The sequence below is a fragment of the Giraffa tippelskirchi genome, chromosome 3 (assembly GCF_054371585.1).
Source record: "Giraffa tippelskirchi isolate mGirTip1 chromosome 3, T2T-mGirTip1v1.2.pri, whole genome shotgun sequence".
Taxonomy (NCBI): domain Eukaryota; kingdom Metazoa; phylum Chordata; class Mammalia; order Artiodactyla; family Giraffidae; genus Giraffa; species Giraffa tippelskirchi.
In genome coordinates, this window is record NC_137277.1 from 54,646,360 (window position 1) to 54,672,448 (window position 26,089).

At 49.6% G+C, this 26,089-nt stretch overlaps 1 protein-coding gene and 2 long non-coding RNA genes across 17 annotated transcripts in view; 1 reads left to right on the forward strand and 2 right to left on the reverse strand.

Annotated features, from left to right (window-relative positions):
- The window catches only part of MSI2 (musashi RNA binding protein 2), a 403,404-nt gene that overhangs the window by 315,190 nt on the left and 62,125 nt on the right, over window positions 1–26,089 (reverse strand). The window lies entirely within an intron of this gene.
- LOC145543529 (uncharacterized) lies at window positions 11,887–15,556 on the reverse strand. The gene is made up of 5 exons (XR_014080759.1): window positions 15,162–15,556; window positions 13,767–13,806; window positions 13,183–13,252; window positions 12,634–12,768; window positions 11,887–12,092 (listed from the first exon to the last, which is right to left on the reverse strand). It is a non-coding gene; the product is annotated as an uncharacterized LOC145543529 (long non-coding RNA).
- LOC145543530 (uncharacterized) lies at window positions 14,529–18,085 on the forward strand. Its single transcript, XR_014080760.1, has 2 exons — window positions 14,529–16,524; window positions 17,433–18,085. It is a non-coding gene; the product is annotated as an uncharacterized LOC145543530 (long non-coding RNA).

Sequence of the window (26,089 nt, forward strand, 5' to 3'; positions counted from 1 at the left end):
TTTCCCAGTAGTCATGTATGGATGTGAGAGTTGGACTATAAAGAAAGCTGAGCGCCAAAGAATTGATGCTTTTGAACTGTGGTGTTGGAGAAGACTTTTGAGAGTCCCTTGGACTGTAAGGAGATCCAACCAGTCCATCCTAAAGGAAATCAGTCCTGAATATTCATTGGAAGGACTGATTCTGAAGCTGAAACTCCAATACTTTGGCCACCTGATGCGAAGAACTGATTCATTGGAAAAGACCCTGATGCTAGGAAAGATTGAAGGTGGGAGGAGAAGGGGACAAGAGAGATTGAGATGGCTGGATGGCATCATCGACTCGATGGATATGAGTTTGGGCAAGCTCCAGGAGTTGGTGATGGACAGGGAGGCCTGATGTGACGTAGTCCATTGGGTTGCAAAGAGTCAGACACAACTGAGCAATTGAACTGAACTGAAACCAATAAGTGGGCTGATGTGGAGAGACAGCCTGCTGTCTGCGGAAGGAGCGCCACCCAAGGATGGTTGGAGGAGGCAAGAAAGCACCTGTGCAAATGGACTGGATGCAGCTGTGGTGTGAACCCATCATTTCCTGGTGGTCCCTTGGTTAAGAGTATGTGCTTCCACTGCAGGAGGCACAGGTTTGATCCCTGGTTGGGGAAGTTATGTATGCTGCAGGCTGTGGCCAAAAAAAAAAAGAATAAAATAAAATATGCGTGTGTATTATGTATGCATACATCCATATGTATATGTGTGTATGGGCATGTGTGCACTTTACACTCATGTATTTCCTGGATCTCTCCACTGAAGAGACACAGAAGTAATTACCCACAGTATCCATGAGCGAAGGCACTCCAGGAGCACTGAACACACCCAGCAATTCAGAGTTGGGTGTCTAAACCCATTTCCCGGAAAAAGAAACCGTCTCCATGGAGGAATGACTAACTCCATGGCTGGAACAGGATGCACACAAGGTTAGCCTAGAACATCTTTTTGTGCCAGAGAGTACAGAAGGGCTCAAAAAAAATATGTGGGGAACCAGAATGAAAGGCCTCTGACTTGCCAAACCCGGGAGAATTTGAGCACAAAATAATTAGATACCATAAGGGATCAGAAGTCATTGAAAAAAGAGGACTCTGTGAGTATGTACCCATAATAAACAGATTAACAGAGGGAAGGGCTTTTGTTTAGAGTAGAATGACAAGTGGTAAGCAAGGAGGGAGTGTAGTTTTGCAACCACCAGAATAAAGACTAGATGAGGCAAAAATCAGCAGCAAATGCTAACTCTCAGTAGAAATTTTGATGAAGTCCACAGTCTCAAAGTTCTCTCCACAGACTTTTTCTTAGTTACAAGGGGAAACCTCATTACTACATAGTGAAGAATATCAAACAGCACCTTGATCCAAGGAATCAAAATTAACATTAGCAAAGAGAGGCAGATGGACCGACCCCAAGTGCCTCCAGTTGTGAGCTCCTGAGAGGTCCTCCTGAGAGGGACACAAACATACGTATATAGTGTCCTGGCCAGGAAGGTGAAAATGAAAGTATTAGATGCTCAGCTGTATCCAACTCTTTGCGACCCCATGGGCTGAACCCCTGCCATATCCCTGCCAGGCTACTCTGTCCATAGGATTCTCCAGGCAAGAATATTGGAGAGGGTAGCCATGCCCTTCTCCAGGGGATCTTCCTGACCCAGCGATTGAACCCAAGTCTCCTGTACTGCAGTCTTTACTGTTTGAGCCACCAGTGAAGCTTTGTGAAGAAATATTAGACAGGAATGCTTTCCTAGAAAAACGAGATTATAGCCTTCATGAACAGCAATATCATGAAAAGCAAAGAAAAGCTGTGGAAATATTCCAGATTAATTGGAAGGACTGATGGTGAAGCTTAAACTCCCAATACTTTGGCCATCTGATGTGAAGAACTGACTCAGTAGAAAAGACCCTGATGCTGGGAAAGACTGAAGGTGGAAGAAGAAGGGGAAGACAAAGGTTGATATGATTAGATGGCGTCACCAACTCGATAGACATGAGCTTGAGTAAGTTCCAGGAGTGGGTGAAGGACAGGGAGGCCTGGAGTGCTGCAGTCCATAGGGTCGCAAAGAGTCAGACACGACTGAGCGACTGAACTGAACTGAACCTATCCCTTTGTCTCTCACTGAATTCTTTCTGCGATAAGACATCAAGAATCTGAGCTTTATTAGGCCCTGAAACCAGGTACCATGGGTTTTGGCTGGGTTCGAGTCCCAGCCATGTGGGTTCAAGTCCCCAGGCAGGGTTTTGGCTGTGTTTGAGTCCCCGCACATAGGTTTAAGTCCCAATCTAAGGTAAACTGTTTCAGGATCATTTCAAAATGTGTGTGTGTATAAGAACTACAAGGACAAAGGAGTGGGTAATATACTAAAATTAAAAATGGTAGCTGTCAAGAGTGATACAATTCCAACTCATTCTCTCATTCTGTTTTCCAAAGTTTCTATCGTGTTCTTTTACTTTTTTAATTTTTAAAGGTATTTTTGTGGTCACTGAAACATTACTGGAAGTCTTCAAATCTCATTCAAGTTTCACATAAGAACATAGATGCAGGAAAACTCCTGCAGGAGTCTGTGAGCTGATGAAACGATTTCTACACAGAAAAAGGATCTAGAGGTTTCCACCAGATATGCTGCCAATTTCCGGGTCCAGATTTAGATCTTCTCCCTCTGACCGCGGGGGAAAAAGATACTTTCCAACTTCCCTTCCTCAGTAAAATTCCCACAGAGTAATGACTAGACATTGCTTCCCTAGAAGTCAAACATCAGCCAAGGAAGTTTCTACTGAACTTTGCCCTCCAAAACTCCCCTCAACAATACCCACAGGCTTCCTCCCATCCTAGAGGACAGAAGTCCAATCCAGGGGTTACAGAAGGATCGCTACCTCAGGGGAAGCCCATCGGAGCACGAACCACACTGCAACACCATGTCTTCCTGCCCGATCCTCCTGCGGATGTGGGAACCGGACGTCCACGCCCCAATGAGGTGTTTTGCCAACATCCCTCAGATCCACATCAAATATAATTTTCAAACCAATTAGCTCAAAAAGCATGACAACCAAAGCAGTATCTCCCACAGCCTCATTTCAGGGCCATCCTATTCAACTCGTAATGAGAGGAAAGACAAAGGCAATAGACGCAGTAGGGTCTACTTCAAAAATTCTTTTTCTTTTAGAAAACAGATCCTCTTTTGTTCTGGTTAAACACCAATTACTCTGCTCTCTCTAACATGCAAATCAGCTGAAAATAGGGCAATCTGTAGCTCACTCTGGTTCCACTGCAAGTTTGAATGAAGGAAGGAGAACGAGGACAGGGAGGGAGGGGCTGAGGGCAGAGGGGAGACAGGAGCCACGGGGGTGATCCCTGGGGGTCTTCAATCCCAAGCACTTTGTGCTCAAATAAAGCTGTTTTCATAGGGCTTTTGTGTATTATTGGTGGTGGTGCCCATGAGCGGTGATTTTGCCATTATCCCAAAATATAAAGCAAGAAAAGAAAAAGCACATTAAGGTCCACAATACAACCAAGAAAAGCAAACGTGGCCCACAAAGCAACTTACCCGGAGCTTCCACTTGCTACAAACACTCGCTCCAAAGTCATTCATCAGCATTGTACACCAGGGGAAGAGAACAGAGGAGGACGGACAGACCGACAAACAGGCGGTGTTCCCCCTGAGGTGGTGCAGGTCCCCAGCCAGGTGAGGATGGGAAGACCATGCGAGGAAGAACCCCACTCCACGTCTCACCAGGCACCAGGCAGGGCTTTGTTCCATTTTGTCTTCATTTGTTTCAGTTCAGCTAAACTGACTTCAGTCTCTTAAACACATGTGAGTGAGTGAGTGAGTGTGTGTGTGTGTGTTAATCGCTTGGTCGTGTCCAACTCTTCATGACCCCATGGACTATAGCCCGCCAGGCTCCTCTGTCGATGGGATTCTCCAGGAAAGAATACTGGAGTGGGTAGTGGCCATGCCCTTCTCCAGGGGATCTTCCCGACCCAGGGATCAAACTGAGGTCTCCTACACTGCAGGCAGATTCTCCGCCGTCTAAGCCACCAGGGAAGCCCCAAACACATGATTATTTTTTAGTTTTTTTTAAGGTGGGTGTGTGGGAGAGCAGAATCCTAGTTCCTTGTGGCTCCAAAGTCAGGGACAGGCTCAGCCCTTCCAGGGCCAGGAATCACGTAGGGGAGCTTGTTAAGATGCAGATTCTGACTCCAAGGTCTCAGGTGGGGTCTGAACTGCTGCAACCCTCACAGGCTCCATGGGTCACCTTCCTGGCCTCGTCCCCCATCTACCTGTCCTTCCAGATTCTGTCCTGACTTGACCTCCTTACCTGAGCCACCTGCAGGAGCAAAAAGAGAGTTGGGAAGAAGTCCAAGAGCTTCCTCACACCAGGCCTGGAACTCCACACCCTCTCCCAGGCCACCCCTGACTCTCTCTACGGTGTAGCCACCAGTTTCTCCGTACTGTCTGGCTCCCTCAGGATGGAATGGTGTGTTCAGGGAGCAAGGCAAGTCCAGGTTCGGAGGAGAGCCCTGTGCCTGTGAGGTCCCTGCCTGGCCCAATCGTGGGGACCAGCCCCAGGGGCGGGGAGCCAACCCTGCAGCACTGCAGCCCTGAGCAGAGGCCGGGCCTGCGTGCACCCACACCGGGAACGGGGGCAGAGGGCGCACACTGCGTCTCCCGGGCCCAGCTCCCAGCTGTCCCGGCAAGACTCGAGTGTCTATTCAGCAACACTGCCGACGACAAACTTCTCTCCTGGAAGCAGCTTCCCCACTGCACCCAGTACCCCGGAAGGCTGCAGGACACTTCTGGGAAGACTTCCATGTCCTAAACGACTTGCCACAGAGAGGGGGACCCCCACGCTTTCCGTTTCTGGTCCTTTCCTCCCAACCACCAAGGCTGCCAAGCAGGGCATGAATGTCCCTCTGTCTTCTCTTGCCCCAACCCCTTTCCCCAAGGGGACAAAAGAAGGGAACTAACATTTGCTGGACTCCTCCTATGTGCCATTATTACATTTCATCTCTTAGCCTCCAAAGAGCCCTGCAGGATTGACATTGTATCTCCATCTCAAAGGCCTTTGGTACAGTCAGCAAATCACAGCAGAGTGGTTGAGCTGCTTGGGGCCAGGGGCCGTCAGCAGGCCGGGGCTGTCTACTTGTGGGGTCAACAGACTCCATACATTTGGATGCTGACGTACCGTGTCTGGCTGCATGTTATCTGGGCCTCATGAAGGCTCATAAAACGAAATCTTTCTCACCTGATTGCTATGAGGACCACATGGGACATTGCTGAGTTAAGGTGAGCTGGCCCATGGCAGACACTCAAGAAATACTTATTGTCATTGCACAAGGTCAGCAAGCAAGCAAGGGATAGAACCGATACCTATCTGTCATACAGAGTGAAGTAAGTCAGAAAGCTGACTCACTGGAAAAGACCCTGATGCTTGGGAAAGACTGAGGGCAGAAGGGCGCAACAGATGAAGAGATGGTTGGATGGCATCACCGACTCAATGGACATGAGTCTGAGCAAATTCCAGGAGACAGTGAAGGACAGGGAAGCCTGGCGTGCTGCAGTCCATGGGGCTGAAAAGAGTTGGACACGACTTAGCAACTGAACAACAACAAAGTCAGAAAGAGAGTATCAAATACTGCATATTAACGTAAGTATGTGGAATCTAGAAAAATGGTGGAATCTAGAAAAATGGTACAGATAGAGACATAGAGAACTGACATGTGGACACAATGGGAAGAGAAGGGGAGGGTGGGATGAACTGGGAGATTAGGAGATTGGGAGATTATATATTGACATATATACATTACCAGGCTTCCCTGGTGGCTTAGACAGTGATCCCTGGGTCGGGAAGATGCCCTGGAGAAGGGCATGGCTACCCACTCCAGTATTCTTGCCTGGAGAATCCCAGGGACAGAGGAGCCTGGTAGGCTACATACAGTCTATGGGGTCACAAAGAGTTGGACACAATTTAGCGACTAAAACTAACAAACTATATATACTACAGCGTGTAAAATAGATAGCTAGCGGGAACCTGCCATAAAGCACAGAAAAGCTCAGCTTGGTGTTCTGTGATGACCTAGAGGGGTGGGAGGGAGGGGATATATGTATGCATATAGCTGACACACTTCACTGTACAGCAGAAACTAACACAACATTGTAAAGCAATTATATCCCAATAAAAATAAATAATTTTTTTTAAATAAATAAATGATGATGTCTTTAAACACACACACACACACACACACACCTGGATGCAAAGGGCTGGGTTCCAAAACTCAGTTTCAAGTAGGCCCACAACTTTAAAGGGAAGAATGCACTCCTTTACAGTCCCCTCCAGAAGTGTGTGCGTACATGCTTGTGTGCGTGCTAAGTCACTTCAGTCGTGTCCAACTCTTTGCGACCCTTTGGACTGTAGCCCACCAGGCTCCTCTGTCCGTGGGACTCTCCAGGCAAGAACACTGGAGTGGGTTGCCATGTCCTCCTCCAGGGGATCTTCCTGACTCAAGGATCGAACCTGTGTCACCTGCGTCTCTTGCATTGGCAGGGGGGTTCTTTACCACTAGCGCCACCTGGGAACCCTACTCTCCAGAAGACCAGGGTCCAAATCACATGGAGCACAGACCACGGAAAGCTGGAAGAGGTGCCTAGAGTTGTGAAGTCTTGGCGGTCCTCACCTGGCGATGGAGCTGCAGCTCTACGCACAGGAAGGCCACGCTCACATCCCCAAGCACATGCTTGAAGGATCTTTCCTGGGAGGGAAAAAAATGGCCATAGTAGCCATGACGGGGGGTAAGAAAGAAGGCAGGCTGAGAAACTCTACCAGCCCCCCTCCACCATGGACCCCAGTCCATGAGAGCACAGCCAGGACACGTGGGCACCAAACACTGAAGGCAGGCAGGCGTGGAGCACCGGACATGCCAGTTCCTGAGCCAGGAGAGAAAGAATCCCACAAGCAGGGGCGGAAGCTGAAGGCTGGTCAATGCAGATCAGTCCCAAGGAGTTGGAGACGGCTTTTACTTTGTTAAGTGTGCTCGTAAGATGAAACACTTGGAAAAACTAACTGGCCTTGAAGCAGGTCCTGAATTGATCCCTGAGACAATGACCTAAAAATGCCAACCCCCTGGAGCCTGCCCCAGAGCCAAGCCAGGCTCCTCCATCCGCCGCAACGGCCTGCCGCTTGGAGGAGCTCCCTGTGATGGACAGATCTGAGGGGCACCCTACAATCTGCATTTATGCCATTTGTCTCTTTGATACATAAAATACAGACATTTGCATCATTTATTTTAACATGCGTGATTTTCTACCAAAAGCCACAAAAGAGAAGAAAAGTCTGATCCAAGGCCCCCTCCCCACCCCCTCACCATTCCCCCCTCTTCTCGAGCAGCCTGAAAACTTAAGCCTGGCACCCCTTACAAGCCAAATTTATCCGGAAAGGATCTTCAGAGGCCAGGCACATTACAAGAGAAAGGACTCTCCTTGCAGAGGCAGCGAGGAGGACAAAGGGGCAAGGTGTGGGTGGGTCTCCTCGCCCACCCAGTGGCCTCCCAGGTGTGGCAGCAGGGAAGGCAGAGGGCAATCTCACCGGAAGGACACATCATCTGCCCGTGGTAGGACTCAGTGGCATGTCCTGAACCCGCAGCCTGGAACAGAAAGCTCTCAGTGCCAAAATGAGGAAGAGAGGTTTCTGCCCCAGCAGCAGGGTGAGGCCTGCAGGCAAGATGCATCCCTGGGCTGGTGCAAAGCCAGGCCAGCTCCCCAGGCAGAGGCTGGCTGAGCATCTCAGCACCTCCAGTCTCCATGCCCAGGGACCAAGCACCGGCACTCCAGGCGCTGAGGGTGCAGGGCCAACGAGACAGGCAAGCCTTCCTCTCATGAAACCTACGTTCAACACCGACATAGACAAGAGGAGCAAAGGAAACCAAAGTGGTGCACACGTGCTGACAAGTGCACCCCCATCGCAACAGACCGCGGAGACAGGCTCTGATTTCTCCCTCCGCTCTCTGAATTCAAAAGCTGCAAAACTCAAAACCTGCCCCAACCCCTCCAGAGAAGCCCCAGCCCAGAACGCAGGGGAGGGGCAGGTACAGGACGCTCCTCACCAAGGAAAGCATCCCTCTGCCCACCTCCACCGGTGGCCCCTGCACCCCTCCCAGGCAAGGCTCTCTCTGCCCCCTCCCCCTCCCACGGGCATCCTGCCCTGGCGACCACCTGCCCACTTAACTGGAAACCACTGATGTCCACAGCTAACAACACCCCAAAACCATGGGCGGCATCAACTTCCCCTTGGGCACCTCTTCCAGCACCGGCCACACACAGTGCCTCCTGGGCCTGCCCCAAGCTCCCAACACCCCCTCTATCGTCAAAACTTCCTAGGACCACCATTTGCCATGCTCAGCTCTTTGCTCTCCAAAGGGACCATCATCTAACCTAGTTAAGTAAGACTGACCACCCCCGCCCAATGTAAACATAATCGCCTTCAATGGGTCTTCTATGGACGATGCCCAGAGCAAACAAACATTGAAAAACTGATTCCCAAGGAATGAGTGTGGGACATCCAGAAGTGAGTGTGAGACATCTGGAAGTGAGGGTGGGACATCTGGAAGTGAGTGTGGGACATTTAGAAGTGAGTGTGGGACATCAGGAAGTGAGTGTGGGACATCTGGAAGTGAGTGTGGGATGTCTGGAAGACTGAGCTGGAAGAAACAGAAACAGGGTCTTGAACAAAAATAACACAACTTGCAGTTTGCTAAGATTTATACAGGCATTATCTCATTTAGTCCTCACAGCTATAAGGCACATAATGTTATCCACAGGTTACAGATAAGGAAACTGAGACTTAGAATTTAAATAATCTGTTAACCTGGTAAATCAGGTCTCAGATCCAGGCTGTCTAACTCCAAGCTATACCCGTTTTCTGCTCTACCCTTTGCTATCTTGTAGGCTATGAAATTAAATCCTTACACACCTCATCCTTGGCAGTAAGGATACATTTAAATCACATCTGTGTTCCCTGGTGGATCAGATGGTAAAAAATCTGCCTGCAGTGGGGGAGAGATGGGTTTGATCCCTGGGTCGAGAAGATTCCCCGGAGAAGGGAATGGCAACCCACTCCTGTATTCTTGCCTGGAGAATTCCATGGACAGAGAGGAGCCTGGTAAGCTACAGTTCATGGGATCACAGAGTTGGACACAACTGAGCAACTAACACTTAGGCAGCTATTAAAAAACAAGTTTTTACAATCATCTAATGACATGTGAAAATTATTATAAAGCACAATTAAGTGAAAAAAGCTGAAAACAGAAGTGCGCATGCACACACACATATATACAAGCACCCCAGTGATTCCAATTCTGTTTTTAAATATTCATGTACACACAAAATGCTAACACACCAACACATTACATTGTTGTCTGTCTTAAGTGGTGGGATTATGAACTTTTTTACACTTTTCTATATGTTTTAAAACTGAAAGGCATGAAGCAGGCATTCATTCTCTAATTTGGAAAAAAAAAATATTAACCACCATTATTTCTGGAGAGGAGGTGGTGGCAGTTGACACAGTTTTGGCTTGTTGACAGACCAATCCGGGATAAAAAGTAGGAACCTCCCCCCCCCCACCCCAACCCAAGTCAGTACCCAACCAACAGCACAGCACCACTGCTTGTTGCTAAGGGGCGGTTACCACAGGAATGGCCCCCAGGGATTCTCAACTTGAGGGAGCACCTCAGTGAGCTGGAGACACAGAGGCATGGGGCTTCCCAGAGGACAGACCTAGCCTCTGAGACACCCCAGCCATGGCAGCTGGAGACAGAGGCAAGAAAATGGGGCTGGGAGTCAGGCCTGAAGACAAAGTGAGCTTTACAGACAACATGATGATTTTTAAACATGGACCACACCAGCATCATCAGACAACTCAAGTGAAAGATAATGACCCCAAAGGGGTTCCTGGCATCAATCATAAACCACAGCATCAGAAAAACAAGCAATCCTGGGGGTTTTGGAAAAGAAAATGAGGTTGGAATCCACCTTGTCAGAGATGGCATCCCAGTCTAATTGCTGGCCTCCATGTAACCAACTTTCTGAGCCTCAGTTTCTTCATCTGGAAGCCCAGGTTAAAATGCTGAGCTTATGGGGATTCCCTGGAGGTCCAGTGGCTAGGGCTTGGTCCTTTTTCTACCACGGCCATGTTTGGATCCCTAGCTGGGGAACTAAGATCCCGCAAGCCATGAAGTGTGGTCACAAACAAACCAACAAAAAGAGCCACACCTAGAAGAGATAACTGGAAGAGTTAGAGGAAATGGGTTGTCAAGCTCCAGGGGAGCCAGCTGCAACACTGTGAGGACCCCTGGAGAGGCCCACGGTAGACAGGCACTGAGGCCTCCAGCCAACAGCCCTGCCAGTGAACTTGGAAGCACACCCTCCAGTCCCAGTTGAGCCTTCAGACGACTGCAGCCCAGACCGACTGTTTGACCTGAACCTCACGAGTGACCCTGAACCACAGCCCTCCAGCTAATCCCACTCCAGATTCCTGACTCTCAGAGGCTCTGTGAGGCAATAAATATTCGTTTATTTTAAGCTGCTAATTCTAGGGTAATTTGTTACACAGCAAAAGATAACTAATTCAGATTTTGGTGCTTGGCACAGAAGAGCTCAAAAGATGGTCCCTACAATATTCCCTCAATCCCTCTATGTCAAAACAACCATAAGATGCAACACTCATTATCAACAGCTTGTTTAAGAAAAAAGAAAGGCCACTGTTTTGTATCCAAAGTGGAAAGGTTTCCAAAGGTTAGCTTCCAGCTGCAAAGCTGTTCTTGTCTGTCTTCCCCATCAGAGGGAACAGGCTCCCAGACACTCGGGCCAAAACCTGGGCCTCTCTCTGGACTCTCTTCTTCCCATACTCCCCCCTCCCCATCTTTAGCAAATCCTACAGGCTCTACCTTCAAGACCCATCTGGAATCGAACCACTTCTCACCACCTCCTCACCATCAACTTGGTATTTGGACAACCAGAGCAGCTTCCTAACTAGGCTCCCTTCTGCAATCTCCATGGCAAACAGCAGCTGGTGGTCCTTCCTAACTAGGCTCCCTTCTGCAATCTCCATGGCAAACAGCAGCTGGTGGTCCTTCTAAGACGTACGTCTTGTCAACCCTGTGCCCCTTTCACGCGGCATCAATGTTCCCGTCCTTACCAGAGTTTTAGGTGATCGGCCTATCTCACTTTGGCTCCTTCTGCTAATTCACCCTGTTTGGATCTTCCTGCCACTCCTCACACAAGCAAGCTTCTGCCTCCAGGCCTTTACCACCCCAGTGCCCTCTACCTGGAGCATTATCCCCAGGGAGTAAAGGTTTCCACACAAACAGTATCTCCCAATAAAGGTCGTGCCTGAAAAATTCCATCTAAAATAACAATTTCCTCCACATTTCAATCCCTACGCCCTCTGTTCTATTTTTTCATAGCACTGATCACTAATAGACATATTGTATCCCTGTCTGCTCACGTTTCACTGTCAGGATTTTGGGAAGTTCACTGCTGCATCCCCAGCACCTAAAACAGCTCCTGGGACACAGTGGGTGCTCATAACTCATATCAAGAGTTCAAAATTCTTCTATAAAGAGCCTGATATAGGAAATACTTGGCTTTGCCTTTCTTACAATCTCTGCTACAACTACAGTCAGCCCTCTATATGCACAGGTTTTGCACTCCTGGACTCAACCAACCCCACGAGCCAACTGTAAGAGCCTTGAGCATCAGAGTTGGATAACTGCAGGGCTCCTGGAACCAAACCCCACACTGAGGGGTGACCATACTCAATGCTGCTATTACAGCATGAAATCAGCTGCAGATGACACAGAGCAAATAAGAGTGGCTGGGTTGCAATAAAACTTTATTTATGAAAACAGGTGGTGGTCCCTTGGCTTGGGCTTCCCTGGTGACTCAGCTGGTGAAGAATCCGCCTGCAATGCAGGAGATCCTGGTTTGATTCCTGAGTTGGGAAGATCCACTGAAGAAACGATAGGCTACCCACTCCAGTATTCCTGGGCTTCCCTGGTGGCTTAGCTGGTAAAGAATCCCCCTGCAAGGCAGGAGACCTGGGTTTAATCCCTGGGTTGGGAAGATCCCCCGGAGAAGGGAAAGGCTACCCACTCCAGTATTCTGGCCTGGAGAATCCCATGGACTATACAGTCCATGGGGTTGCAAAGAGTCGGACACCACTAAGTGACTTTCACTTTATAGTTGCCAACCTTGACCTATTTGATTAATTCATTAAAAAATATATTAGCCTCTCAAATATAAGATTGTTTTCCATCTTCAAACCAAACAATACAGGAGAGAATGGTTTGGAAATGAATCTCTGAGGGTTCTGGGCAGAATTCAGCAAGAACTTTTCCCACGGCAAAATGGCTGATGAAAACCCAAATGGACAGCAGGCTGGCTCATCATTTTCTGGGGTCTTCCAGCACCGATCAGATGTTCCCATGGGTTTAGGAAGTGGCCAAAGACAGATGGTGGGCCAGCTTGCCTCACTCACATCTCCTAAGGGCTGCAAGGCAGGTGCAGGTCTTAAGAGTTTAGCATGATACACCATTATGGGAATAACATCAACCAGTTCTTACACCATCCAATTCAGAAGAAACTCTATAGAATCATGCTGGCCAACTTCTCAGGGATGGATGAGGGGATGGAGTGCAGGAGGACACCAACAGAGCCAAAATATGTCCAGAGAAAAATATCCCGGCACTGATAGGATCCTGTGCAATGCAGAAGAATAGTCATGAAAGAAAAATATGCAACTCTGGCAGCCAGGCTATTAGACAAAGATCACGCTTCTTTGAAATTAACCACCAAGAAAAAAGGTAGATAACCACAGGGCACTGTTAAAAAAAAAAAAAAAACTCACACACTCAAGTTTTTCTGCTTTAATTGCCAATAATTTCATAGTTCAGTGTCTGCTATCAGCCTTAGCTTGTTTCTCTTCCCATTGGAGGAAGTATTTTAATGAGAACTTCGGGAGTGCTGCTTTCAAAGGCACTCCCTGGCTGCCCTGCTGGGTCTCAGCTGGCCCAAAAGCCAGCCAAAGCCCCTCTGCACAATCACCTTCAGCATCACCCCAGACAGCACTCCCAGGGAACCTGTGAGGCTTGCCGTGTTTAATCACCACCTACCCAGATGGCAGGGGACCCTGATGGGCTGTTTCATTTCATCCAACTCTTGGATTTTATCAGCGTTTTGCCACTGTCAAAGAGCAAGGAAGAAACAGGAATCAAAAGCCCTTCCATTTGAGGGTTCTTCTAACTTCCTAAACCCACTCTCAACTTCAGTTATCTTATTTCAAACTCAGAAGAAATGCACAAGGCGGGAGAGCAAAAGCGTTAACCCTCCATCCTTCCACGTGTGCAGCAAGTACCTACTGAGCGGCCACCGCATGCATGTTGGGGGGGTTGGAAGGCACCCAGTCCTTGCTCCCGGGAAGTAGCAATGAGCTGGAACAGACCCCATGGTGCCAAAGGGATACTAAAGCCCAGAGGTGCAAACTGACCTTCCACAGTGACAGACTAGGGGGAAGCCCTCACTGCTGAGCCAAATAGGTCAATCTGGCCCAGGCGGGCCATTTAGTAGCTTGAGATGAGGAAGCATTCATCTCTTTATCTTCTAGAAAGGTACTCCAAACTTAGAGGGCATATCTCTTTTTTTCCCCCCTTCTCCTTAAAAAAACAAAAACAAAAAACTTCTTTTTAAGGGTACAAACCACGCAAGGAAAAAGTTGGCTTGGTAGATCAAGAATAAATCTGTAAAAAAAAATAAATAAAAATCAGAGTTGGAGGAAGGAAAGAAAAGTCATCAAATGCTATTGTGAAATTTCCAAAGGGGTAGAAAAAATAATTCTAGATAACAGTAATTTGCTAGTAATAGATAAAATATATATGGGATTTACATGTACTAGGCATATAGGCATAGTTCTTTCTTTTTAGGCATAGTCCTTGAGGTCTTATTAGGTTTTAATCCATTTAATACTGTAACCCTATGAGGAAGAGATATTACCATCCCCACTTTGCAGATGAGGAAACTGAGGAACAGGGAGGTTAAGTAATTTGCCCAGAGTCACACAGCCAATAAAGTAATAGAGCCAGGATTTGAGCCCTGGCAGTCTGGCTCCTGAATCCATCCCTGCTCTTAAATATTTCACTAATCTCCTTTCTCTCTGAGTTTTTGCATTTTTCTAACAGCATGAAATCCTTGTAATTTACCGTTTATTTGTATATATGTTTGTTTATAAAGTATTTTTCAGGGGCTTCCCTGGTGGGTCAGTGGTAAAGAATCCACCTGCCAACGCAGAAGACATGGGTTCAATCCCTGATCTGGGAAGATTCCACATGCCTCAGAGTAACTAAGCCCATGTGCTCCAACTATTGAGTTCTAGAGCGTGGGCTTCCGGGTCACAATCACTGAAGCTGACACGCCTGAGAGGCCACACTTCACAAGAGAAGTCTCCGCAAGGAGAAGCCCGTGCACCACAACCAGAGAGGAGACCTGGCGCACAGCAACAAAGACCCAACACAGCCATTAATAACTAAACAAAATTATTTTGAAAATTAACAACTTAAAAAAAATATTTTTCATCACCTATCTCTTTGTATTTACAAGGCTCTGAGATGACCAACAAAGAGACATAAAACCAACAATACTATTAAAATTAAGGAAAACCATACCCATGGAAAGGGGATATTAGTAATACACCAATAATAAGGCCAAAGACTCTTCACACCTGTCTCTAAGTTTCTTGGCAGCTCACGTGAAAAGGAGAAGATGACCAGTTACTGAATTTTCTTTATCAAAAGGACGAAAGATCATCAGTTCCTCAGATAGAACCAAATGTTTCTTATCACTAAATTTCCATAGGATCTTTCCATTGAGTAATAAGAAAGGACAATGAGGTATTAGACAAATGTCCTTGCTGACATATTTTTAGTCTGATTTTAAAATCAAGGGTGTAACCTTAAAAGGAAATCAAGAGAAAGCAAGCCTACGAAGAACTTGGAGTAATTCTCTCCAAGTGTGTAGCCTTCTAATGGACACTATTACCCTAGAGGCTTTCCTGGTGTAAAAGTTACAAAACAGAGAGGATTAAAAAAAAAAAAAAAACCTTTCTCTGTAAAGGAGCAGCCCCCTCCATGTGCTGACAGGCCTTCGGCGCTCTGAGACGGCCCCAGAGAAGCCAGGACAGCGAGCAGGGCGAGTACAGGACAGGCAGGCTCCAGGCAGCATCTACCCCAGCACGGGAAACGGAGCTTCGGGAAGCACCAGACTTCTGAGCGCCCACCGCGGCCGCACGGTGGGTCTCCAGGAGCCCTCAGTGTTGCTAGGAGGCAGAGAGGGAACGCCACAGCCCAGTGTGACATCAGCTCATATGGTCCCTTTCTAGACACCTCAACCCTCCTTCAGAAAAAGCTCTGGAAGCCCCCTCCCAGCCCCGCACAGGGCCTGAAAGAATGTCTACATCTGGCTGAGGGATCACCAAGGAGCCTCATGGAAAGCTCTGTGGGAAGACTGGACGGGGCCTCCTGAGTCAGTTCTTTCAACACAGCTTTATTACTTGGTTTAAGCTGCCCAGAGACACCAAGGAACAAAACCTCTTTGAGTCAGAGGAGGAACATCAGCCAACCCCTCATTTTACCAAGAACAGAAAGGCCACAGGCACCAGGAGCTCCGGGGTCCTGCCCTGCCTGGCCGGGGCTCCTCCTGCCACTCCGTGTCACTCCCTGGAGACAGGAAGACGGAAACTCAAGCGGCCTTTGACGTCTCCTTCTCCTTCATCTCGCTGTGAGAGACTGAAGACTCCTGGGCCTGTGGCTCAGGAACACCCGAGACCAAAGTCTTTCTAGGTACTGCGTCAGGCCAGCCTTCACCTGTCTACGAGCCCAGCGTTAATGAGAGGCTCTTCGGAGTAAACGTGAGGAGCAGGAGGGCAACTGAGAGGCACAGCCATGCTCTGTTTAGCAATGACGAATCCCAGACCCAGCGAACAGCAGCCAGGCCAAACTGAAGGCTCAAGCCTAGCCTTTGCCTTTGGACTGGCCGCCCTGGGTCCAGTCTGCTGACTGAAAGAAGCTGCAAAGTCTACCATCCGCCCTCTCGAGTCATTATTCAACAACAAACAGGAGCTATTTTTAGAACTTTTTCCATGAAGGCACCATAGGCAAAGGCCACCAACCTCTGAGACACGGAAAGGTTAAATAAGGCTATCTGATTTTTAAAAAAAAAGAAATTTGAATAGGCAAGTTCCATCTCATATTCATCTGCTCAACACAGCTCCCGGTTTTATAAATGGACCTTAAAATTAACAGGAGGACAGGGAGCTTTCCCCAGGAGTCTCTAAGGTCCCTTCTGAGAAACTACGTAACTCAGGAAACAAGCATTCTGATTTCAGGATGCTTTCAACAGCCCACTTGCTGAGCCGAATTCAAGGTGCACACCAGCTCTCTGCAAGTGACTCCCACATGGTGAAGGTGAGTGGGAGACAGGGAAGCAGGACAAACCCTTTTTCACCAACCCATGTAAATAAGCCTTTGACAAACCTCTTTACACCCTCAGTAACCCCCCCACACACACACACCCTTACTCCCCAGTAAAGCCCCACTATGGGTTTCTGGCCCACCCAGACTGGGTAAGAAATTACACATCTCAGAGTCTGGGTTTACCATGCCATCCACCCTTAATGGAAATTTACACATGCCTCCCACATAGGGCCATTGTTAGAAGGAATCAAATAATTTACTGTTGAACACTCAGTTTAAAGGACAGAGCATGCTCTAGGGAATGCAAAATATTACCATTTACCTTTTTTTTTGGTATTTACTTGTCTTTTACAACCAAGCCAAAGGAAATACAGCCTTTTCCAAATGCAGTTGGAGGTGCTGAAAACCTCTTCTAATAATCCCATTTCTACAAAATATAGAGCTGTTTTGCAGAGAGAAATTCAAATAAACCCCTAGAATGTGCTCTTCTCCCCAGCAGAGGTAACCTATGCTCCCCACGTCCTCCAAGTATCTCATCACAGGGCGCCACCCACAGCACAATTTCTGGGCATACCAGATGCTATCTCCCACAAGTCCCTGCCTAGAAGAGAGCTCCCTTCCTAATCATTCACAAATATTGAAATGAGTTTAGGTTCCTACCTGAGGATCCTGGAAGCCAACTGAGTGAGGAATGAGGAAGGTAACTAAAATCCAGTCATATAATTCAGCAAAATGTATCACAAGCCCTCACATAGACACACACACACACACCCCCTCAAAAATACACAAACTTTGACCCAACAATTCCACACAGAGGAATGTCTCCTCAGGCAATAATCAAACAAGTGGGTTTAAAAAAAGGCTCTTCAAGGATGTTCGCTGTCACACTGTTTACACAGGCAAAGCCGAGCCACCCAGCTGTCCAACCACAGAGGATTAGCTAAATGAGGTTCGAGCCGTGCGAGGGAGCGCCCGGCTGCCACAGAACGCTGACACGGAGGTGCGCGCTCGGTGGGGAAACAACAGTCAGAGCAGGGGAGAAAACCGATTGCATAACGTGGACAAACACGTGCCTATTAGTGAGGGAAGAAGCCTATCTAAAAAGGCTGCATGCTGTGTGTCTGCAACTATAGGACACTCTGGGAAAGGCAAAGCTATGGCAGCAGTCAAAAGCTCAGCCGAGGCCAGGGCTGGGGCGGGAGGGGGTGAGCCAGGGGAGCGCAGCAGTGGAGACACTCTGAGGCTACCACGAGGGACACGTGTCACTACACGTCTGTACATCACACAAAGAACGGACAAGACCAAGACTGGACTCTCAGGTGAACGGTGGACTTGGGGTGACACGACCTCAGTGCAGGTTTGTGAACAAGTGCCCCGTGGGGCGGGTGGCAGGACGTGGACAGAGACGATGGGGAAGGCTGTGCCTGTGAGGGCCAGGGCACACAAAGACAAACCTCTGCTGCTTCCTCTCAACTGCACGCTTAACCCAACACTGGTCTAAAATGAAGTTTAAAAAATTGTGGTTCATTAAATAAAGAGAAATATCAACAAAGTTGTGTCTATATTTACACTGGAACGCCTAGAAGGACAGAAATGTAGGTGAAAGCTGGACAGATAAGTGAACTAGAGAGATAGACAAACAGATACAGATAGACAGGAACTGACACAGGTATTCTGGTAGATTTTATCATCAAGAAGCAGTTATGCTACTTTGGAACCCAGTGTGTTTTGCTCTCAAAACATTAACTTTGCTGAGGAAAACAGGCAGCAAAAAATTAATTAGGTTAATAAACAAAAGTAATATAGAAACCAAAATCTGTGTGCATATACACACATACACACACATCCCCAAACAGGAGGGTGTGTGCCAACTGGATTCTAAGCAGGGGAGAGGAGAGGTCTGTGCTCTTCCAGGTGGAGAAGGAAAGAACTATTGAATGAGTTACATTTACAGGCCTGGCAGTGGCCTCCCAGGTACACAGCAGTCGGGGGCAAATCCTCAGTCCTGAACATGAAGCCAAGCATGCACTACAGGCCTCTCTGACACCTGGCTTTACTCACAAAACTAGGGCCTCCTCAGCACAACCCCATCAGCCCATGACCTCGGGAGACGTGACTATGAAAAGCAGCTACCACTCAACCGTTGAAATAGACAGTCAGTCCTCAGTTTTGTCTGCAGGAAGCTCAGAGGGTAGACGGGGCTCCCCTGCACACACCACACTCCCCTTGATGCTGCAGAGAAGGCTGTGCTGAGTGAACCCTTCTGGTTCTAAAAGTTTGTCTGATACTGATTCACAAGTCATGTGGTCAGCGAGCAAGCTAGCCAACCAAGGGTAGAGTGTCCAAGGTCTAGCCTGAAATGCATACAGTGACTCAGCCCTCATCTCAGGTACCTCCCTGGAGCAAGAGAAAAGGCACCCACTGAGGGGGATCGGATTTAGGCCCCTGCAATGCAATGCTCTGTGACCTCAGGCAAGTCAACTGTCCTCTCTGGGTCTCCAGTTCGTCATCCTTCTAGATGTTGGACAAGAGGATAGCAAAGACACATCACTTTGGATTGTCTGTTGCTGGAAGCACTGAATTCATTTGGCACTCGATAAAAATTCAATGACCACCGAGATACCGAGATTTTGTTCTTTTTAAACTCCCTCATCCAATCATTTTATTCTCCTCTCAAAAATGCTCTGAGGTAAGTAGTACTATTCCAATTTCATGACAGCAAGAAAGCAGGAACACTGCAGTAGGGAAGGCAAAGTACTGAAAATTGCTTCCCCCTTATCTTACAACTCTGCCTGAACTGCTGACCACAATACCCTCATACCTCCAAGAAGGTAGAAGAGCCCAGTGGTTAAAACTCAGGCCTTTGAATTCAAATCCCACCTCTCCCCTTTCTGGCCATGGGATCTGGGCAAATTGCCTAACCAGCAGCTGCCTCAATTTTCCCATCTATAAGACCGATATTAAAATAAGTACCCTCTTGAATCAGGAAGGAAAGAGGCAGGGCACAACCTCTGAAAGACTGACAGAGCCATCGAAGACACAACATAAACTGGTCAGAAACGACCAGTTCCCCCAAGAGGGCAGAAGACCTGAGTCCCGGTAGGCCTTGAGCCTCATTCAATGTAATACATCAGCTAAACCACACGCACACCAGGGCCATGACAGTTCTGAGGTTAACCATAAAAGATCAAAAGGTGAGTGGTGGCCAAATTCCTGGAGATCTCTGCTCCTTCTCCAAAACAGCTGGAATAACCCTCCCACTCCTTGGCCTAATGAAATTACCCATAAAAACTAACCACACCATGTTCCAGGGTCTACCGCCTTCTGAGATGGCCACATTCTGCCAGTGGAGTGTGTTTCTCCCATTGCCCCGCTCACTTCCCCAGACAATCCCATGCCCTGAGGCCACTCTCGCCTTTTGAGCCACACTGCATTCTGTCTAATAGAATGTGGACCTCTCAAAATAAATCCACTTCTTACCTATCACTTCATCTCTCACCAAATTCGTTCTGCAATGACACATCAAGAACCTGAGCTTCAGTAAGGCCTGAGACCAGGCGTGGCGTATGATCTCAATTAAAAGTCAGAGGTTTCAAGCGTCAGTCTGAGTTGTACGGTTTCACTCTTACAGGGCTGCTATGAAGATTAAATGAGTAGAAGTAAGAAAGCATTTACAGAAGGGAGCCTGACACACAGTGAGTGCTTAATAAATGTTAATAAATGTGAGCAATTATTATCCATTCATCCAACAAACTCTTACTGGGTATTTACTCTAACAGTGCCAGTTACTTTTGAAGACTCTAAGGAAACACAAAAATATTGACTAGGACACAGTCCAAGACCCTTACCGTCTAGTGGGAAGGGGCCAACTTGAACCAATAAATACAAGCCCATGATTTGGACCAGATAGGTGTGGACTTAGATGTTTTTGATTTCAGACAGGTAACAGGTACATGTAATAAAGCATCAACCTCCCCTCCTTCCTCGCCCCTACCTTGGGGCCTGGAGCAGCGCCTGTGATCAACCGCTTGTGAAGCTTAGTGGGATCAAGAAAATGCCACAGAGTCTCCAGACAGTTCAGGTCAGATTTGGCAGCCAAAGAAGTTACATAAAAACTTCTGGGGCTTCCCTGGAGGTCCAGTGGTTAAGAATCTGCCTGCCAATGCAGGGGACACAGGTTCAATTCCGGGTCTTGGAAGATCCTACATGCCTTGGAGCAACTAAGCCCGTCAACCCTAACTACTGAAGCCGCCTGCGGAAACTACAGAGAAGCCGGTGTGCCTAGAGCCTGCACTCCGCAACCAGGGAAGACATTGCAGTGAGAAGCACGGGCACGCAACTAGAGCAGCCCCCGCAAGCCACAACTAAAGAAGGCCTGTGCAAAGCAACAGAGAGTCAGCGCAGCCAAAAATAAAAACAACAAATAAAACAAACACTGCTGGTTTTCATGGTGTTCTGAATATCAGAACCGCACATGAGGGTCTGAAGACCCCTGCCATAAGTAACAAGGTGTTGGGGGCCCACAAAGGAAACAGCAGCCCACAAATAAACGTGGGCAACAGAAAAGACGTCACCAAAAGGGCACTGTTCAGGCTGAAACCTGAAGGAAAAGTAGGAGTTCAGAGCCTCAGACGACAAAGCAGGTGAACATTTCCGGCAGAGGAGCCAGCAGATGCAAAGGTGAGGGGGCTGGAACCAGCAGAGAACAGGTGAAGAACAGGTCGTGAAGGGACAACTACAGCCGCGTGCGCAACACACAGCAGCAAGTGGAGGGCCTGAGTCACATGGGCGGGGTCACGTCCTGCAAGCACGGAGCCCCCTGAAGCCCTCGTGCGCTCTGAGGGCCACAGAGAGCCCTAGGAGAGTTGGAAGCAAGTGGTCATGACCAGATTTGCATCTTCGGAAAATGCTCCTGGGTGGCCGCCTGGGAAAGGACAGAAGAGGAGGGGACGGATGAGGTGCCCAGCTGGGAGACAGTGCTAGGGTCAGGGAAGGAACGTTGGCGATGCCAACTCAGGCAGTGGAGGGGGACAAAGACAGAGGCCACGGCAGCCACCTGGTGCACACGGACCTCGAACGTGGATGCAGACAGAATGTAGTGCCAGGGACAGCCCTCACGCCTCACAGGGAAGGGCTCATGGAAGTCCCCTTCTAGAGGCCACCTTCTGATGGACCAACTGACATCACCACTTCAACAGTAGGAGGGTCTGAGAGAGGCAGCCCCTCCCCTGCTCCTGACCCCGCCTTACTGCCCCCCTCCTGGGTACAGCTGCTGGGTCAAGCACACAAGTCAGGCGCTGACAATCTGATTCTACCCCGCTCCCTCTGGCTCAAAAAGTAAGTCTGAGAAGATCTCGCAGTGGGTTGGGGGTGGGGACAGCACCTGTCATCCATCCTTCTGGGATGTAGACTCGTAAGTATGACCTACAGCCATCCGTTCTGAAACGGTCACAGCTACCCCAGAGCAACAAGGATAAGCCCAAAGCCACGTAGAAGAGGAGGAGGTTGCAGACAGACCTGGGGGACTAGGGCTATGAGGAACAGCCACCAGGGAGACAGCAGCCACTGTCCCCCCACCGGCTTACCTGCTGCCTCCGCTGCCTTCAGAACGGTCCCTCCACGCAGTCAGAGCAGCACAGCCTGCACCCACACAGGCATGGCAGCCACCCCCCAGGAACCCAAGCCCTGGCACTGCCAATGAGGGAGGGATGCCCGTCAGAGGGAGGGGACATCGTCCCCAGGACAGCTGGGGCAGTAGCAAAGGTCTCCACTGGAACTAGCAATGTGGATTTCTAGAAGCACCCCCCACGTGTCCCTGGATCTCTGAGAGCACCCCCCACGTGTCCCTGGATCTCTGAGAGCATCCCCCATGTGTCCCTGGATCTCTGGGAGCACCCCCCACGTGTCCCTGCCATGTGTCCCTGGATCTCTGGGAGCATCCACCACGTGTCCCTGCCACCACAGGTCCCTGGATCTCTAGAAGCATCCCCCACGTGTCCCTGCCACCAGGGGTCTCTGGATCTCTGGGAGCATCCACCATGGGTCCCTTGTATCTCTGGGAGCATCCCCCACGTGTCCTTGCCACCACAGGTCCCTGGATCTCTGGGAGCATCCCCCACGGATCCTTGGATCTCTGGGAGCATCCCTCATGTGTCCAGATGGCCTTGGTACTCGCCTGGACCTTTACCTTTACCTTAGAAACAGGGAAAGCCCAAAGTGCTTCTCAGATGTGGATCTCCAGTCCATGGAAAAGTAACGCTTTCAGTCAAAACCCTGATAAAAAGTCTGTCTCACATTTTTTCTTTCCCACTTTTCTGCCAGGATTTGGAGCCTGAGTCGTGACTCAGTCTGTGTAGAAAAGATGAGGAAAGAGACCTCCAGTAACACAAGGGGGTCATACCTGAGGGGGAGACCCGGGGCTCAGCTGTTTCTTTTTTGACCATTTATTATGGACATTTGCAAACATTCACCTAATTAAAGAGGCTCACAGAATGAACCCCACTGTACCCATCACCCAGACCAATCACCACCCGCACAGGGCCCATCTTACTTCATCTAATTCTGATTCCTCCCGCTGCTGCTGCTGCTGCTAAGTCACTTCAGTCGTGTCCGACTCTGTGCGACCCCACAGACAGCAGCCCACCAGGCTCCCCTGTCCCTGGGATTCTCCAGGCAAGGACACTGGATTCCTCCCACTAGAGTATCTTAATCAGCTGCTTTTCTTCCCAACCTGCTTCTAACCCACAAAACACCCGACTCCCAAGTGGGCTTCTGCTCACTACTGCGTGTGCCTCCCATTTTCACCTGGAAAACCTTCCCAGGTATCAAACTAATCCGGAGACCTACAACTGCCACAGCTGGGTCTTCCAGCTTGAAAGCCAAGGGTGGGGACGATCAGGCTCAGACCAGTGACGGTTCGCCCTGAGAAGCTGCCTGGCGTGAACCACCGTGTGCGGGAGAAGGAGAAAACCCAACACCTCGCCTCGGTGCACAAAGTTCCTGGCCGCCCCTCACCCCAGAGCCTTAGCACAAACCACTAAATGGGACGGGGTTTGCTGTTTATATGTGATTAAGGGTTGGCTTATGTTCCCGTGGGGAGTTTTATTTCTATGCTGTTATTTCACCCCTAAAATTTACAGTCTTCAGTGCCTGAATTCTACTGCCCTGTGTGAGTCAACCCACTCCCTCCCTCCTCTTCCTAGTCTGTGAATGGCCAGAAATAGTTTCCATTGTCATTGACTTAAATTTCCACTTTGATGATGAGAACAAATATTTTTCTTGTGCTTTCCTGAAGCAGGAATAAATTTTTCCATTCAAGTTCTAACTGGACGCCACAGGCCAATCCCTGGGCAGAGGTGCATAGCATACCCGCCCAGACCAGACCTGGTACCTCTGCCTCCTGCCCCGGGGGCTGACGGAGCGGGCCTGGGCCCCCTGCCTCGTGGCTCCGCACAGAGGCTCCAGTCCTGAACGCTGCTTTCAGGGACACACACTTGGCTCTGCTTCACGTGCTGCAGGAACAGCTGTGAACGAGACCAAGCCTGTCCTACCCTCATGGAACTTAGCATTTAAGACTGGGGCAAAGCTTCCCAGGCCAGCACACGGCCCTGGCCCTGCCTCCCATGACCTCACGCCCTCTTCCCTGCGTGCTTGTCCAGCACTAACCCGACGGCTCCTGGGGGTGGGGGTGGGTAGCAGACACAAGCCAGGAGAAGCCAGCCCCTTCCACTGCAGGGAAACCTCTATGCGACCCCAGGAGAAAGCGCACGGTGAGTTCTGGTAGGATAGAGATCTCTGTCTTCAAAATGAATGCTTTAGAGTGTCAGAGCACCAAGAGAACACAGGAGGGTGGGGTGGGGGGCTTCCTTGAGTCATTTTTCTCTCCCCCTCTAATACTGACCTAATGTTCTGAGTCACCTTGCCAAGCCAGGCGAACAGCAGCTCTCAGAGTGTTGATAATTACTGCTGCTGTCTGCTTGGTGGTGCTCGGTAATAACTGAGAGATCGGGCCTGGAAGCCACAGGCGTGAGTTCAACAGAAGCGCGGTGGCCTAAGACGCTGAACAGAAGGCTCCTGGCCCCCCATCCCAGCCAGCCTGTCTGGCCGAGCCACGTTCAGAGAGCTCGGGGGTACTCAGAGTCCACAGGAAGCCGCTGGAGCCCACCTCCCCTCGCCCAGCGCCCCATTGCAGGCCAGAGCAAGGAACAGAGGGCTGTCCTTCCACCCCCCTCCACTTGGTCCAGGTGGGGGCGCAGTCAGGAGGGCTGGAGGAGGGGCGGCCCAGCAGAGCGGGGAGGGGGAGGCTCGGAAGGCCCTGCCCCACCCCGGGGTTGCCCTCTGGGGGACTCCCCCACCACCACCACCAAGAGCCTGGGCACAAAGACAGCCAGAGCCTGCTTAGCACTCCTTCTATCCACACCTTAGGACAGGGGTTAGAGGCATGCCTCCCCAAGCCCGCCTATCTCAACAAGAAGAAAGCTCAGGACTCAGAATTCTGGAAGAATTATTCCTCCTCTTTCGGCATCACTTAGCTCTTTGATGAGACTCTAAGAGTAGGAACCTCTGACCCTCCCTTACTGCCTGAAAATATTACCTCCAAGCGCTCTGCAAACTGGCGAGGAGCACGTGACGGCCCCTCCCCTTGGGTCTCCTCTCTTGAGGACTCTCCAAACAGCCCGGCTTCCCTAACAATCCCCTCTGCTACCGTGCGACAAATTGGCTTGCACCTGAAAGAGGTGAGATGTCACCTCTGCCCTGAATTCAAGTCCCCACATTACCACCTAAATAAAAATAACTCTGCCCCCTCCCCAAGAGCGGTAAAGAGCTGACTGTCCCTGCCTGCGCCACAGAGCCGAGGCCAGAGAGATCACTCTCCACCCAAAGACGGCTTTCCAATCCTCTCCAGAGAGCTCCTCCAAGCGAGTATTGAACAAGAAGCAGGCTGCAAGTGTTCACAATTGCCCTCGAGTCTCCGAGAGTAATTGTGTTTCTTTCGATCGGAACACAGTTCAGCAGCAAGTGTCTGGAAAACTGGCAGGCAGCAGCCTGTTGACCACTGGAAGGAAGGACGCGGTCTCACTCCAGAGACGCTGAGCGCCGACGGGGCGGGGGGAAGGGACAAGGACTCACTCCATCAGCCCACCTGGGGCTGGCAGGGAGGAGCATTAAGGGGCTGGAGAGTCCCCCTTTTGCCCCCCACAAGTTGGAAGCCCTGTCGTTGACCAGCAGCGTGGTTGGAGAGGAGTTGGGGTTTTTCAGCAGAAACAGGTGTAAGACACCCCTACTCGATAAGATCTGGGTTTATTTCAGATTAAATTGAGCAGACATGTCTGAAGCAATCTGCACAACACCAGTCATAAAACAAGCCCTCAAGAAACAGGCTCTGCCTGGTCTGATGGGACCCAGAGCCTCATGGGTGGGAAGGGTCACCATTCTGACCCAATCCCATCCGCTTGTCAGGAGGCAGCCTGGGTTCCCGTGCTGCAGATGTGAATGCAAATGCACCCTGAACTGAGAGGTGAGGTCTTTCCAGCAGGAACCAGGGTGTCCAAGCCCC